Genomic DNA, 6,372 nt, shown 5'->3' on the forward strand with positions numbered 1-6,372 from the left:
TTTCAAGCTGAAAACTAACTTGTTTTCACGGTTACTTTTTTTATTTAACTAATTTAGAAATATAAAATAATTTGCAATCAATTCCTTGGATCTTTTCCATCCATTATTTGGCAAGACTCGATCAAAATATAATCGTCTTCATAAATATATTTGTACTTTTAATTTGGTGTTTTGGTGAAAAAACCGAACATAGTACTCACCTTTAAGTGTTAACCTCAAATTGAAATGCATCGCTACTCAATAATTTGTCAAACAATTTTCGATGCGAGTCAAATTCAAAATTAACATCGTTGCAAATACTTTTCAACCTAAATTTGTATGAATGATATCCCCACTTCAAATTGAAAGTCAAAGCCAAAATTCTATGAATTTTGTATAATTTATTCATTTTCATCAAAATAAAATATATAATAATACACTACACTACATAATACACTACAATACCAATCGATAAATAATAATCTTATTAAACATATCAACAAATAAGAACAAAAAAAAACAACAAAACTTTAAATATCTTAAACATTATTAGTAAACACTTTTGCATTGATAATTCGTTTTCCTTCCTTTTGGTGTCATAAAACAGCATTAAAATTTATTAACAAGCGGGCAATTTGAAATTAGGAACGTACTGGACCGCGTGTTAGAATTGATTTCCAGCAGAAGGAATTCACAAAATATCCATTTTAAACTGATAATAGCATATGAATTAAACTGACGATGTGATGCCCATTTTCATCCAGAAGTTGTTGATTTCAACAATTTGTTGTTTTTAACAATTTTAATTGGTTGCACTTGTAATGTTTCTGGAAACTTTTTCTTGTCGATAAGCCACTCATTTTTCATTGGTCGGCTTCTTAATGTTTGCAAGAATGTAGCATCCAAAGATTTTGGTTTTCTGCAAAGAGATTTAAATTTAGTGACTTCTCTAAAGTGTTGATTTAATTTTTCATATTGACGTACCAATTATTATAAACTATTTGAAGCAGTTCCAGTTAATTGTCCACCATTTTTTCATCGGTCAGCTTTTTAATGTTTTCAAGAACGTAGAATCCTTCATTTTAGTTTTCTGCAAAGAGATATACATTTAGTGACTTCCTTAAAGTTTTATTTCATTTTTTATTTTCACTTACCTATTTTTATAAACTATTTGGTTATTTGTCTAAAATTTTCCATTTTTTATTTCTTGCAATTGACCACGAACTTCGTTGCACAAATAAGTATTGAAAACCACATGGGTTTTTCGTTGCATTTTAGGGTAGTGTTTAATCAAAGTTTTCTCATATTATCTTCAACAACTTTTCAAAGATTTCGTCAACATTTTGGCAAATTGGAAGTAATTCGCAAACAGTTTGAAGATGTATTGAATATGAGCTATTTCAAGTCAAGTTGAATTTATGTTGAAAATTATATTTACCCTCAAACTGAAAAGTTATTGCATTTGAAAAACGCTCATCCTGTGTTTATTGGGTAATTATTTCAAATACTTGAACAAGGCCCATACTTTTTGCAGATGATTTTACATACAATTCTATCTGGCATTATGTGTTGGCGATCACATTGACAGGAATCAGGATCGATTATGCCGTCGAACATAACTTATAGTGTGTCCAATAACTGGGATATTTTTGACACGAGCACTGTCGTGTCGGATAAACTTATAATCTGGATGGCGCATTACACTGCTACCGGCCTTCACATTTGCAATAAAGAAGAACAGGGATGTATTCATCATCTTTGACACTTATAAACTCGTACGTAATACGCATGACGTTTATTTAGGTTACTTAGTGTGTAAATATAACCATAGCGATAGGCGGTAGGCGAACACTTATTTACGTGTATTTCTTATGGGAAGCCCAAAATCCGCGACGGAATACCGTGACGGCTAGCGGCGTGTCGCTAAATTAAAACTTATTCTAACTCCTTGGCGAAAACTGGTATAGTGTTGTCATCACTTATCAATTTTTTAACTCACCACTAGGAATTGCTGTTGCCTGGACACGTGTAGATTATTTTTTCTTGAAATAACTCAACAAATAACAAGCCATTGTATGTTTTTATTCAACTTCATTGTTTAATATTGTCAAAGCATGCTGTATTGACAACAAAAACGCTAGGAAATGTGAAAAAGGGAATTATTCGCCGTCAAGCTTATTGTATTTGCCGTTGCGGCAAAAATGTTTCGCCTACCGCCTATCGCTATGGTTATATTTACACACTTAGTCGTAAGAGACCATCCCCACTAGTGTTGTAAATTTTGATTACTTTTGAATTGAGTACTCGTTACTTTTATAAAAAAAATTAAAAAAGACATTGTGGGCACTTTTTAATAATATCTTCCTCTTTTTTAAATTTAGAAACAGTATAGAAAAGCAAATTACATTATCCAGTTTTATTCTAGTGTTATAAAATGTGGTGTTGTAGATATATGGGTCTCGTTAGAAAAAGATTTTCACCAATCATTAAAATTTTTAGAGCCAATTTCGTATTCACTATTTGGTATTTTTCGTCAGGGTATATTGTGTATTACTGATGCTTGCAATTTGCAAACTTTTTAAATCCACCATTTTCCACCATTGACAGTGGATGAAAATATTAAGCGATCATTTTTATCGTGAGACCCAATGTTGAAATTTTCCAAGGGTTTTTGAATAAGCTTGGGTACCTTCTCTGAAAACAATTGGATTGACCCAGCTGAAGTCAACGACATTATTATTCATACTATTCGCATGAGACGTGATCCATGTGATGCTTTAAATTATAGCTCCCACCTACACCCAATGCAAATTTTGTCAAATGCAAACGTTTTTAAGAAATCAGATAAATTTTTCACTTTCTTCAAAGGAAGAAGCCATATATCCTTTTCGTGTTATTTTAACTGATAAAACGATTTTCGAAAACTTCAATTAATATTTTCCAAGAAGTCAAGAATTTTACTTCCAAACTTACTTACCGTCAGAAGAAAAAAATTTGGAGTGTGATTAAAATCGTGAGCGTGATTTTGTTTTCGTGAGTATGACTCTTTACACTCGCACTACACTCAAAAAAAGTGAACTCTCTATTTCACTAAGGCCAGTTTAACTTTATTTTAGTTCATGGAATTATTATGTTTGGAGAAAGTTTCCATTACTCTAATAACCCGAGGAAAAAACATACTCAAATTCGTGTCATCCAATTTCTTCAAATTTCTTTAAATTTGTAAATTTACATCATGACATTTTTGCAATTTTGAACTCCAAGTTTTTCCTTCAAACTACAAAATTTTATTTAACAGGTGAAAAATCTAAAAAATTTTCTTGAACTTGTCGAAAAATATTTACTTATTTTTATGACATAAAAACGTTTGTAATACCGTTTAGTTAAAATTTTCTACAAATATTCCAAATTTTCTAAAATTAATCGTAAATTTTCAGTGTTCAGTGTTTTTTCAGTGTACATAATTCGAATTTCCAGAATTTTGTCAGAATTTAATTTCATATTTGTCAAACATCTCTGCTATAAAAAATATCACGAAAATAGATTTTCTATGGTAAATTTTGTCAAAATTTTATTTCTATAGACAATTTTGTCCAAGGCCGTAGCCAGGATTTTAATTCGGTGGGGTGGGGGTTCAACTTTAAAAAAAATATTCATATTCTCATGTGTAGAAAATTTTATTTATGCATAGGTATGTATACAATATATTTATACCCACCACCATAGAATGGTGACGGGGGTATAATAAGTTTGTCATTCCGTTTGTAACACATCGAAATATCGATTTCCGACTATATAATGTATATATATTCTTGATCAGGGAGAAGTTCTAAGACGATATAACGATGTCCGTCTGTCTGTCCGTCTGTTGTAATCACGCTACAGTCTTCAATAATGAAGCAATCGTACTGAAATTTTGCACAAACTCGTCTTTTGTCTGCAGGCAGGTCACGAAGATGGGCTATATCGGTCCAGGTTTTGATATAGTCCCCATATAAACCGACCTCCCGATTTGGGGTCTTGGGCTTATAGAAATCGTAGTTTTTATTCAATTTGCCTGAGGTATTTTATGACCATAAAGAGGTGTGCCAAAAATGGTGATTATCGGTCCATGTTTTGGTATAGCCCCCGTATAGACCGATCTCCCGATTTTACTTCTTGGGCTTATAGAAACCGCAGTTTTTATTCAATTTACCTGAAATTGGAAATTTAGAGGTATTGTAGGACCACAAATACGTGTGCCAAAAATTGTGAGTATCGGTCCATGTTTTGGTATGGTCCCCATATAAAACGACCTCCCGATTTGGGGTCTTGGGCTTATAGAAACCGTAGTTTTTATCCAATTTGTCTGAAATTGGAAATCTAGAGGTATTTTAGGACCATAAAGAGGTGTGCCGAAAATGGTGAGTATCGGTCCATATTTTGGTATAGCCCCCATATAGACCGATTTCAAGATTTTACTCCTTGGGCTTCTAGAATCCGAAGTTTTTATCCTATTTGCCTTAAATTGGAAATCTAGAGGTATTTTCGGGTCATAAAGAGGTGTGCCGAAAACGGTGAGTATCGGTCCATATTTTAGTATAGCCCCCATAAGAACGATCTCCCGATTTAACTCCTTGGGTTTCTAGAAACCGTAGTTTTTATCTGATTTGCCTGAAATTGTAAATATTCTGGTATTTTAGGCTCACAAAAACGTGTATCGGATTAAGTTTTTATCGATCCATTTGGTAATGCCTCCATATAGACCGACTTCACTTCTTGAGGGTGTAGAAGGCGCACTGATCATGAAAATTGCTTGAAACTCAATGTAAAATTTCCAGATTTTACTTCTACAGATTTAAGATTTCAAATCAAGACTTTATTTTATAATTTTCTTGCACACTTAGAAGAGATGTTAATGATTCCTTTAAAACTCAAACAAAAATGGTTCTTATAAATCCAGAATCTGATATAGTCCTCATAGGTGAAATCTTTAAATTTATCTTCGGGAATATCCTCAAGTCCTCAAGCCCTCCTGAAATTTCAAAGGAAACCCTAATATTTGGTTCATGGTGGTGGGTATTTAAGATTCGGCCCGGCCGAACTTAGTGCTGTATATACTTGTTATAATATTAAATTGAGCCGACGGGCTTTTTGGGCAGCAAATAAATCATCAATGACTTCTTCAGTCGACACATTTATTCGGCGATGAACCGACATTAATGCCAATCCTTTGAGTCTACTCTCGCTAGTCGAATTTCTAAGATACGTTTTTAATCTCTTCATTGTTGAAAATGAACGTTCGGATGAGCACGTAGTAACTGCAGGGATGGAAAATGCAGTACTATAGTACTTTTTCAAACCTTTTTCACCCCGGTCAATACCGTAGTACCCCCGCGAGTCGATATCAGATTTATGGTACAATAGCTTTGACAAAATATTTTAATATTTTGAGAAAGTCTTTATCAACCTTATTTGCTAATAGTATTTTACAAATATGGCAAAACAGACATGTTCATGTGGGAAGAAAATCTCGATTTTGTAAAAGACATAGTCAAAAACAGGATTTTATTGAACTTCAAGAAAGTTTTAGTCGAAAAAAGAATGCGATTCTATATTATCGATTTCGCTAGAAATAGTTGTCAACATTTTATTTCTATATAGAATTTTTGCAAAATTTTATTTTTATAGAAAATTTTGTCAAAATTTTATATCAATTGAAAATTTTGTAAAAATTTTATATCAATTGAAAATTTTGTAAAAATTTTATTTCTATAGGAAATTTTTGCAAAATTTTATTTCTATAGAAAATTTTGCCAAAATTTTATTTTCTTTAAAATTCAGTCTCTTGACAATAATCTTCCAGTGAAATTTTTGTTGAAATTTAGTAAAAAATACCTTTCCGCTCAAAAAATACCTTTTTTGTACTTTCTTAAAAATTGTATTTTCCATCCCTGAGTAACTGGCAAAGTGACCAAAATTTTTAAAAGAATATGCACGTTTGGAAAAATCTCTTTATTGCTTCCATCGCTGAATTAGGCAGGTTCTTTTCGCAGGTTTTGCGCCATTTCATTTACACATGTGTGTTTGGCTGTTTCGTTGTTGTTGCTATGGCCAAACAAAGCGAGTCATGTTCACAAAAAGAACAACAAACACACATAAAAAGCAGAAATACATTTTCCAAAAATTAAATTTGTGGTGCGAGAACAAAAACAATTTGTTTTTTTTTCGACCGTCGTTTGACGGGCTTTTCAAGTAGTATTCTATGATTTGTGCAAGTTTTATTGGGAAGCGTTTTTCAAAATAAAACCTCCAGCTTTTCTTCAACATCTTCGATAAGATTTTTCTATGCAGCTAAAAATAAATTTTTATTAATATAAAAATATTCATTCATTTCGAGGGGCGGGTTTGATC

General features: G+C 32.2%; 1 long non-coding RNA gene across 1 annotated transcript; it reads right to left on the reverse strand.

Annotated features, from left to right (window-relative positions):
- Nucleotides 1–360: 360 nt before the first annotated feature.
- LOC142219839 (uncharacterized) lies at nt 361–1,588 on the reverse strand. The gene is made up of 3 exons (XR_012717806.1): nt 1,134–1,588; nt 964–1,069; nt 361–898 (listed from the first exon to the last, which is right to left on the reverse strand). It is a non-coding gene; the product is annotated as an uncharacterized LOC142219839 (long non-coding RNA).
- Between the last annotated feature and the right edge of the window lie 4,784 nt (nt 1,589–6,372).

The sequence above is a fragment of the Haematobia irritans genome, chromosome 1 (genome assembly GCF_050003625.1).
Source record: "Haematobia irritans isolate KBUSLIRL chromosome 1, ASM5000362v1, whole genome shotgun sequence".
NCBI lineage: Eukaryota > Metazoa > Arthropoda > Insecta > Diptera > Muscidae > Haematobia > Haematobia irritans.